This window comes from Anolis carolinensis, chromosome 4, assembly GCF_035594765.1.
Source record: "Anolis carolinensis isolate JA03-04 chromosome 4, rAnoCar3.1.pri, whole genome shotgun sequence".
In the NCBI taxonomy this organism is placed as follows: Eukaryota; Metazoa; Chordata; class Lepidosauria; order Squamata; family Dactyloidae; genus Anolis; species Anolis carolinensis.
This window is the reverse complement of record NC_085844.1, coordinates 125,114,231-125,125,748: the sequence shown is the minus strand read 5'-3', so window position 1 is coordinate 125,125,748 and position 11,518 is coordinate 125,114,231. Positions and strand designations below refer to the sequence as shown.

General features: G+C 41.8%; 1 protein-coding gene across 1 annotated transcript in view; it reads left to right on the top strand.

Moving 5' to 3' along the window:
• Window positions 1–4,690: 4,690 nt before the first annotated feature.
• Window positions 4,691–11,518, top strand: part of lhx4 (LIM homeobox 4) — a 111,610-nt gene continuing 104,782 nt past the window's right edge. Inside the window, exon 1 of the mRNA XM_062977741.1 lies at window positions 4,691–5,300. The gene's annotated coding sequence lies outside the window, so the exon portion shown is untranslated. The remainder of the gene's footprint in view (window positions 5,301–11,518) is intronic.

Below are 11,518 nucleotides of genomic sequence, written 5' to 3'. Positions count from 1 at the left end.
ACTCACATTTGCATGTTTTCGAACTGCTAGGTTGGCAGGAGACCAATATACATACTGCCTCTTAAAAACTGGTGAAAATTATAACTGATCCTGTGTTGCAAATACTGAATATCTGATAATGCAGAATGCAGGAGGTTTTCCATCCAATATCTAGAAGGCCACACATTTCCTATTTCTGCTCTAGAGTGGAAACTACAGGCCAGGGTCCTTGTTTGGCTTTCTTCCTATCATGCAAAATTTCCACATATAGAAAACTAGCATGACTCTAATGTGGAACAACTCAGATGCAACTTTTTCAACTCATAGCGGCATCCTTAAGGTCCCTGTTAGAGAACTCCGGGAACAGGGATCACCATTATAACCTTTTAGTAAGGAACCTCATGCATTCTATCCATAACCAAAGTAGTAGTATCAAACTGGCATAGCTGTGTTTCATAGATAAACTTCTAGAGGTCCTGTTACACTACACAATACTTTGCACAGCACAAGGATGACTAGATCTCAAAAGGTGTTGTTTCTCTGTTGTTAATGGGGACGAATTGTTATTACCTGACTTTTATTGCCGTTTCCCCCAAACCCCCACATGGCCAAGAAGTGGGCTGTTGGATGTTGCAGCAAATACCACATTCAAGAGCGTAGTAGAGGGTTGCCATGGAGAGCTTGAGTGGAATCACTGCAACAACAAAAAAAAGATACCCAATATATTTTATCCTATTCTTTTCTTATAGCAATTAAGGCTGGATCTACTATGCCAAATATTACAGTTGGATCTGTATTATATGACCAGTGTAAAGCCATATAATGCAGTTCAATGTAGTTACATGGGTTTACACTGACCACATAATGCAACTTAAACTGCATTATAATAATATAAATAAAACTTTGTTTATATACCACCCTATCTCCTCAAGGGACGCAAGGCGGTTTCCAAAACCAAAGCAAACATACAACAAGTTTAAAACCATACAGCAATTAGAACATAATACCACATGGACATAAAACAAGGGATTAAAATCTAATACTGCCATTACTGGGCAGTGTAGATCCAGCCTAAGATGAGGTGCAGAGATTCTCTTAACACTACATGCCTTGGTTGCTGCAATTTTTTGGGGCTGTATGGCCATGTTCCAGCAGCATTCTCTCCTGATGTTTTGCCTACATCTATGACTGGCACCTCTGAATATGCCAACCACAGAGCCCCTGAGGATGCATGCCACAGATGCAGGCAAAACACCAGGAGAGAATGCTGCTGGAACATGGCCATACAGCCTAAAAACTCACAGCAACCCAGTGATTCTGGCCATGAAAGCCTTCGACAACTACATGCCTTATCTTCATCTATGACTGGCACCTCTGAATATGCCAACCACAGAGCCCCTGAGGATGCATGCCACACATGCAGGCAAAACACCAGGAGAGAATGCTGCTGGAACATGGCCATACAGCCTAAAAACTCACAGCAACCCAGTGATTCTGGCCATGAAAGCCTTCGACAACTACATGCCTTATCTTCATAACATCCAGGAGGTTAGACCTGGGAAAGAGGCTGGCCTATGCCTACTGAGTGAGCTTTATGGCAACCACTTTCCTAGGCAACTGTTTCATTTCCCTGCTTCTTTTGTAGGCCAGAGCCCAAGATGGTAGTCTCAGCCTACTACAGCGACATCCTTTTGCAAATTATATTTTAGACAAAGATCCTTCTTGTAGAACATATACCATTACCACATGTTAAAAAGCCAACTTCCTAAAAAGCAAAGCATGAACCTTGGTTGAAATACTGCAGAATTTTTAATCAATGCTAATGTTTGACTTTAAGCTCAAGCATAGGGTGCCTGATCCATTACTGGCAACTTACCTCCTTACCTATATGTGAACAGCTTAGGGTAGCATTTCTCAACCTGGGGGTCGCGTCTCTTGGGATCACGAGGGGATGTCAGAGGGATCGCCACAGACCATCAGAAAACACTACAACTCCCAAATGTCAGTCTATTTTCCCCAGACTCCGCCAGTGTTCACATTTGGGCATATTGAGGATTCATGCAACGTTTGATTCAGATCCATCATCATTTGAGTCCATAGCGCTCTGTGGATGTAGGTGAACTACATCTCCAAAACTTGAGGTCAATGCCCACCAAATCATTCCAGTATTTTCTGTTGGTCATGAGAGTTCTGTGTACCAAGTTTGGTTCAATTCCATCGTTGGTGGAGTTCAGAATCCTCTTTGACTGTAGGTGAACTAAAAATTCCAGCAACTACAACTCCCAAATGACAAAATCAATCCCTGCCCAACCCCGTTAGCATTCAAACTAAGCATATTGGTATTTGTGTCAAATTTGGTCCAGTGAATGAAAATACATCCTCTATATCAGATATTTACATTACAATTCATAACAGTAGCAAAATGACAGTTAGTAAGTAGCAATGAAAATAAAATTATGGTTGGGGGTCACCACAACACGAGGAATTGCATTAAGGGGTCACAGCATCAGGAAGGTTGAGAACCACTGGCTTAAGGAAAGGGTCTGACCCATCTCATATATGAAAGCTCTCCAGTAAAGCACTGCCACCTGAGCATTTCCTGGGTGGGGCAAGAGTAGAGGCAAAGGCAGTGGTGATGCCCACTCCCTGATGCCAGGCAATGGGCAGGAATAGGATGGGCTGCCTGCCTGGTGCATTGGAGCAGGCCTGCGGTAAGCAGGGAGACCAACTCCTGAATGGCGGCGGTTCCTGTCCTGCAGCTAATTACCTAAATGGACACAGGCTGTTGAGAGACAGTTGCTATTCCCTAATAGAATTTGCCCTCAAGTGCAATTTAATTTTCTTTGAGGTTGTCTTCCACCATCCCCCCCTTCCTCCCATCTTCTCCACTGACCCACACAGGGATTCACTTTCTCAGCAACAGACGGTGGGGATCACAGCACCTCCTCTGCAGGGAGACCCAACTGACACCCTTGGGCTCTTCCCCTTTCACTTCTGCTCTTCATGGGTATCTTCCTTTTTAAGTTAGAGATTTCCCTCCATGTTTGGTTTTTTTATCCTTTTTTATTTTTCCCAAAGGAAAGAAGCACTCTCGAGGGAGTAGAGGAGAATTAGATGCCAGGCAGGGGCCACAGCTTGCTACAAATAGGTTTCATTGTGTTCAGTTTAGATTAATTTTCTCTACATGTCTTGAAACAAGAGAGCCATCCTCCTTTTACCTCTGGTAAGTACAGTCAATCTTATTTATCTATAAATATCTGTGGACACTATTCACCAAGAAGTTTTCCTTTACTGGTTCTAATAAAAGCAATCAAGATTGGTTTAGCAATGAAGCAACGCAGGAGAGTGTCTTGTATTGCTCCCATTCATTTGGATGGGACTTCCTCAGAGGAACTTCCTGGTGGATTGTTCCTACTGTACCCTTCTGCCTCGAACTGCACTTCTTATTCATTATTCTCTTACACAGAAAGATGTCAATGTATTAAGGACAGTCTGTAAAACACTTGTGAATATTGTGAGTATGCGTGACTATTGTACTTGTTTGGATAAATCACCGTCTTTAATATAGTCTTGCATGTGCGGATTAATACAGAACAGGGAAAGTTACAACTTTGAGAGGGGGAGCTATTGTTGTTTCACCATTGCTCCCATTGTGATTGGGAGCCGGGTGTGGCATGCACCATTGTGAACAATGAAATGCCATTTTTAATTTTATTCATAAAAGGCAGGATGTCCCATTTACTGCACTGTACCTGTATTACTCAACTCGCATGTGTTTTTATAGTAAACATCTCTCCTAAGGCTAATAGTTGTTTGGGAGTTAGGATTGTTCTTGTTTGTACCTTTTAAACCAAAAAACAGTCTCTTTAAATGTAGTGCTAGAATGACCCCATCAACTGCAAGGTCTTTGTACCAAGATCATCTCAATTATCTGTCAATGTTGACACAAAGCACCAAGTATTTAAATGAGCCAGAATGAATGGCCCTGTGGCCAAGGAGGGAAAGAAATCTATTAGGAACACCAAATAATTGTGTTTTCTGATGCATTTGAGACCAATTACCCACAGTAGTCCCTTTTTATCTTTCCAACAACCAAACTACTGAGAGTGAGAGGGGGGACACCAACATCCACCCCGGTATCTCTGGGTTATACCTGTACAACTAGGCCACCTGCCTGGCCAAAGAGGATCTGTGACTTCCTCTCAGGCTCTCTCATCAATAAGCCTTAATCAGAACAGGCATGGAGGAAGTATCACCAATATCTTCTCTTTTGTGCAGCTGTTAAAAGCCAGTCAGTCCGGAGGCACATCCTTTGTGATGTGATGGAGAATCCACCCAGCAGAATGTAGGCCTGACTCAGTTAATTTCCCACGGGCAGACATGGATAGTTTCCATGCTTTGAGTGCAATGTTTAAATCATGATGCTATCTTTAGCAGCTACAGTTCTGAAATAACCTCACCTTTGATCTACTTTTAAAAAAAGATCCATCAGTTTTACCTTTTCATTTGCAATTTTTTTACACCTTTAAAGAGATCATGCTTGTTCTGAATTTTAACTATGTTTGTTTTAATCTGCTGTAAACTGTCTTGAGTAAAACACTGAAATAAAGGCAAGGTGATGATGATGATGATGATGATGATGATATTTTAAAAACCTTCTTGATCAGAAAGATGGATCAATGATGTCCACAATGTTAAATATTTATGAGGATTTGTGTATGTTTTCCAAGTTTCCCTATCCTATCTTTATGTAGGACATTGGAGGGTATCATTTACATAACTGCTGAAATTTTGGTGAGATTGGGATAGGAGGTACATACAGGCGGCTTTCTCATAGGCAGAAGGGATGCCCAACTGCCCAGCTGTGTTAAATAGGGACCAGTGCTACTAGGCAGCCATCCCTGTTCCCATGGCATGACTGTCCCCAGCTGTGACACCCTGCCTGCCTTGGTTTATGATGCTCTCACTGATGTCATTCAGAGTGCTTGTATCAAGAGAGATGGGAGAGAGAAAAGCCTACCCCTCTCCTCTCCTCTTCATCACTGCACCCAATAATAGGTTAGGTGTTGCAACTGGGGACAGCCACAATAAGGGAGGATGACAATAGGAGACTGATATCCTGTGTCCCTGTGCTGTCTGAGCCTGGGGAATACAGGATTACAATCAAGATAACTCTAGTTAGGAACCAGGCCAGGTGTCTTGATGTCATGAAGTCAGAGGAAAGCCCAAAGCCTTGGTCACAATTCCAGCTTTCACCTGAATTCAACCTGGACAAGATGGATGCAGCATTTAGCCTTCACGGGGCTGAATCAAATGCAATGGTAGGTGTAAATGAGCTCATGTATTATCCTCTCCTCTTTACCCACATCTTCTTGATCACTCCTTGCATGTTTCATCCAAACATTTTGAAATAAGGTCTGAACCATTCAGTTAGTCACTGTCTGTAGGTGTATACAGGTGCATACTTATAGTTGCATTACAGCTGAAAAATGTCTTAAAGGTTGTTTTAAAAAATACTACCTAAACTCACTCCTGACCCTTTCACCTAATAATTCACCATCTCGATCGGTATCAATTTCACAAATGAATCAAATAAGTGTCATTGCCCAAATAGAATTTCTGTTATCTTAATTGAAATGAGATTGAATTAGTAGAGCAGGAAACCAAAAACCTCTATAATGTGAAGAGGTGAGAAGGTGCCCCTTAAACACAGTCTTCCTGAGGACAATTCCCATTGTGCCTCAATTATATATTTTCCTATCCATATCTGCTGCTGTGCTGATATTCTCTGCTTTCCCTCCTTAAGAAGCAAGATGGAAGAAGCAATGAGAAAATATGGGACAATTATATTTGGCTGACATTGTCCAGATGTGAACTTGTGCCATAACACTGCCTCAAGTGGTATGGTGGTTGTACATCAAGGTTTGTTTGAAAGCACTCAGTAGCTCTGTGAGTTCTTCTTTTGTAATCAGATCATATCTCCATCTATTCTAATATTATTCTTCCAACACTGGCCAGCCAGATGCCTCAAAAATTTGTAAACAGAATAAAAGCCTACATTGAGGATTGTTTTTCTGTTGTTGAAGCATTTGACATTCAGAAACATGTTACCTCTGACCACGTGGGCAGTATTCTTAGTGATCATGGCAATTTCTGGTAGACATATCACTCAATAATATAACCATATATAATAATGCAACTGTGGTGGGGCTTATCTCTGAAGGGGATGAGTCTGCCTATCACGATGAGATGGATAGGCTGTTCTCGTGGTGCAGGAACAATAATCTGGTTCTTAACATTAATAAGACCAAGGAGCTTATAGTGGACTACAGAATGAACAGACCAGAAATCCAGCCCTTAGTCATAAATGGAGACTAAGTGGAGCAGGTGGTCAGTTTTAAGTTCCTGGGTGTCACTGTTCAGGAGGATCTGACCTGGAGTACCCATGTGGCAGCATTGGTTAAGCGGGCCCAGCAGAGACTGTACTAGCTGCGACTTCTGAGGAAACAACTGAATGAAAAACTGCTGGTGACTTTCTACTGCTGTGCTATAGTGTCCTGACCTACAGCATCTGTGTAGGGTTTGGCAACTGCACAGCGGCAAAAAGGAAGGCACTCCAAAGGGTCACTACTACTGCACAGAGCCCTCTCCGCTCTTTGAAAGAACTTTATAAGTCTCCCTTTCTTTATAAGAAAGCTCAGAGCATTCTTGGGAATCCATCTCACCCAGCATATTCTTTTTATTATTGCCATCAGACGGTACAGGGTAACAAAGACAAGGACAAACAGACTGAGAGATAGCATTTATCCTAGAGCTGTAACTATATTGAGCTCTGTGGTTGTCCATTGATGTGGCATTGGGGGGCTGTGCAGTGGTGGTTGGAGTGTGGAAGTCTGGGTGTGTTGATTTTGTGATGTGTGCTGGTAAGGCATTTAAATTTATTGTGCAATAGTACAATGACAATAAAGCTATTCTATTCTATTCTATTCTATTCTATTCTATTCAAAGTTACTTGCCATTTTACCATACTTGGCAGCAACTCTTCTGCCAATTAATTATGTCATGGAAACCTTGCAAAACCATTTGTTCATTGTCCATTTGTAATTCTTTATTAGTTTGCTGTTTTCCTGGTGTTCTGAACAGGAAAAACAACATTGAATAACAGGTGTATTGGCAGGCATCTAGCTTTGTGAGGACAGCCCTCCCTACACCCACTTAAACATCACACACACAAACAGGGCTAGATAAAACATGTTCTTTATTCTCCCACAAATTACATTTATTATTATCCAGCCTAGCAGCTAGGACATTATTGCACCCACATGGAAAGATGCTAGGGCTGTTTTAATGCATACACATTTATTGCAGAGCAGAGAAAAATTAATGCTGTAGGGAAGATGCTGTTCTTTCAATCTTTCACCTCTATAACATAATGGGTGGCACTGGCACATCCATTAGCCTTTACCAGTTTACCTGTTTGTTTAGGGAGCAACTCTCCATGGTTCTAATGTATGCCATAACTAGGATTGCAGAGATATCCCATACACATGTGCCCTAGTATTCTGTGACAATCAGATAATGGCTGCCTTCCCCCTCTTCCCACTCCCCCTTTCCTTCCAACCTGTTCCCCTAATTATTCCATTCTGACTGGGAGCTGGTTCATCATTCTTCCTCCTCCTCAACATCTTTTGATTTATCTTTCTGTCTGGAGCACAGCTCTCCCTCCTCCTCCCAGGGGGATTCAATTTTCATTCATTTTTCTGCTTTGCTAGATTGATATAGACCCTCTGCCCTGGTCCATATTACTCACTGAAGCAAAGCACTGGGAGGAGAGCAATATAGGATCCAGCTCTGAAGGGAGTTTTTCCGCCATACAAAAGAAAATTGTAAACACCTTCCCTGCAAAAGAAGGTGAAGTTTTTTTCCACTCTTCCCTCTCTTCTTGCATGTCCAAGCCATCCTCCTTCTATCATTTTTCAATATAGCTTCCTGAACCCTGTTTGTGGAGCACTTTGATTATTTTAAAATAAGCTTTTTGCTGACACACCAGGGGTATAAAGAGACCAGACAGACAGAAGTGGAATGAATTAACGACAAATTTATTAATTTTGCCAATTTAAATGTCATAAGGAGGATGGAGCAAGTTTATTTTGTATTGTTCCAAAGAGTGTGACTCAACCAATTAATTCAAATTATGAGAAAGTAAATTCCATCTAAACATTGGGATGATTTTTCTAATTTTTTTTCCCCGTGTCAGGAGCAACCGGAGTTGCTTCTGGAGCGAGAGAATTGGCCGTCTGCAAGGACGTTGCCCAGGGGACACCCGGATGTTTTGATGTATTTACCATCCTTGTGGGAGGCTTCTCTCGTGTCCCCGCATGGAGCTGGAGCTGATAGAGGGAGCTCATCCACACTATCCCCAGGTGGGATTCAAACCTGGCAGCTTTCAGGTCAGCAACCCAACCTTCGAGTCACTTAGTCCACTACGCCATCTGGGGGCTCTAATGATATGCACTGTTAAACAATGGAAGTGATTGCTTTGGAAACCAGTGGTGTCTGCCTTCACTGGAAGTTTTTGAAGAGAACTTGGATGACCATCTGTCAGGAATTCTTTAGTGGTGGATTCCTTTACTGGCAAGAAATAAACCATTTTATAATATTAATTTGACCTATTGTATTAAAAATATAAAGAGGGCTATGCTGGATCAGACTAAAACCCTACCTAGTCCAGTACTCTGTTTCTGCATCAGTCAACCAGATATCCACAAGCAGGACATGTGTGTAATTGCAACACACACACACCTATCATGTTCCCCAGATTCTGATGATAATGTTTAGCCATGATGTGCAAGTATGCCTCTGTGTGCATATACCATTAAGTCATCTGTTAACTTATGGCGACCTTATAAATTTCACAGGGTTTCTTAGGCAATTAATATTCAGAGGTGATTTTCCAGTTCATTCCTTTGTAATGTAACCTATAGCCCTTGGTGGTTTCCAAACGAATACTAACCAGGGCTGACCCTAGCTAGCTTGAGATAGGTTCTGGTACCTTTATGTTATTCAGGGTATATAGCCATAGTGACTCAGAATCAGCATGGTGAACAGTCTGAGAAAAGGCTACTGTTCTGGAGACCAGGATTCAAACCTCTTCTCAATCATGGAACATATTGGGTGTCCTTAGTGGGAGGCAAAGGCACGTCCCCTCTGGATAAATGAACCCAGTGATAGGTTCTTTGTAGAGTCACCATAAGTCAGAAATAACTTGAAGGCATGCAACAATAGCTATTATGACTAGTAGCACCTTTGGGTGCAGAATCTGGATTCTATTCCTCACACATATTTTTTTTAAATGCAGTTGTGTATGTGTGTTCATCTTGTGCTTACAGGCCAACCGTGATTCTTAGTATAGCTCTCACCTTTTCACAGATGTTGCTTGGGTTGCTTTTATGAGATTGACTGCAGCTGTGCTGCCAAGAATAGAAATATGCTGTGATTTTCTTTGCTGGTGCTGTGTGTGTGTGTGCCTGCAAATAGAGAAATAAATGTTAAATTTAAATAGTATGCCTTAATGCACTTGAGAGTATATGAAAAACTGAATAGTGCTGCTTGGCATGTTACAGAGAGCCTGTGGTTTTGCTTCCCCCCTCCGGGAGCTGGTTTCCAGGTCTCTCCTTGCTTGGAACAACTATGGTTCAATGATTCCCAGGTGGGCCAGAGCGTCAATCCCTGGGTACTCTGCTGGCATGCATTAACCCTCAGATTGAATTGAGTAAAGAGTCATTAGTTTTGATGGTCACAGGCTGGCTGGATGATGATCCCACACATCAGCAGGGAATGCTCCAGTGAGTACTTTCTTTTTCATTAGGAAGCAGCTGAATGAAATATTTTAAAGATGGGTTTTCCAGGGTTTGGCTACTGTTCTCAGTCTCCATTCCACAGAGCTGTTCTGCACTGTGAGAGGAGTTGCCATTTCTGATATGTGTCTGTTTACATGCATGCATGCATATCCAAATAATATATATAGGACTGGGATTAAAACATCTTCCACAAGTGCAGACCAACTATCAATTTTAGAGTCATATACAGAGAAATATAACATAGAGGAATACACCTGTAGAATTTTGTAGAGTCTGACAACTTGGCATAAAGATTAATTGCTGCAGATCACAGCTTCTTAAAACACACACACACATACTATTTCTGCTACCTGCAGCTATAGAGATATAGAGGCAGATGGCAGATATTAATCACCATCATAATGTTGCAAAATCATTAACCTTTGTAACCCTCATCTACAAGGGCAAGGCACTGGCCAGGATATCCAAAATGGTCAAGGATATTTCATGTTTGGACTAGATGCTGCCAGGTCTCTGACACCTGGACTGAATGGGGGCTGGGCTGGAGACTTTTTTTGAAAAGCAATTGGAAGGAACATGTTAAGAGGAATGGGGTTTGATTCAGAAACTGGGACCTCCTTCTTCTTCATTACTCATCAGCTTACACCACTTCAGTCACACTCAGCACATGAACTTGAACTGTTCCCCACTTAATCATAGTTAGCTGCCATGATTGTTTTTTGTAGATATATTTCAACTTTGCCATTTTGTTGGCAACACTCTGTCATATGGTTGCAGCCGGAGACCTTCCGGATATTGTTGTACTGACCAGTAGCTGTTCCTGCTGGAGCTGATGGGAGTTGGAGTCCAGCATGACATGGAAGGTGGAAGGTTGCCTGGCTTAATATTTCTGTTGTTCTGGGAAGGAGTGCATGGACAGGAGGTCCATGTCAGCCAGGAGCAAGAAGATAATGATGCAATTTATTCTAACTCATAGTCATTGATCTTTCTGTCCTATCCTGCAACATGATTAAAAAACAGCTACCCTGTCTGGTGGTTTCAGGTGCAAGCTAATGTCTTCCTGACTACCTAGTTTAAACTGACCATGGCAGAACAAAATGTTCTGCTCTTGAAGAGTCTTCTCCCCAAAATAGAATAACAGTTTGATCCACCTTGTTATGTATATCTCTATCTAACTGTCTCTTTTAAGGATGGTGCTTGTAATGTTCAATTAACTCACTTCAATTTAGTCAAAAAGCTAGAAAAATCCCCAAGTTCTTTTTGATTCCCCATTGATCAATTATATCTTGAGCCCACCTAAAGTAATTGTCCTTTTTTCTGTCATCAGCTACCATTGAGTCCCAGCAGTTCTTTTTCATCCCAGTGTTTTATTTGGAATCTGTGCACCTTTTGGATATTGCTGTCATCCCCAGCCAGCATGGTAATTTCTCAAGGGATGGTGGGAGTTACCCCCTGCTGTATCATATTGCCCCAAGAACCATTCGCTTTCATTTCTCCTGCAATCTATCTCCCATCATCTTTCCTGACTCTTCTCTTTTGGTGCTTACTGCATACTTGCTTCCAAAGCTTTTCTTCACTTAAACTACTTCACAATTCTTCTCTTCTATGGGACAACTTAAGAACATTATGAATTCAGTTCTTTCCCTTGGGACATTGACATTACTTGGAGTATGTGACCT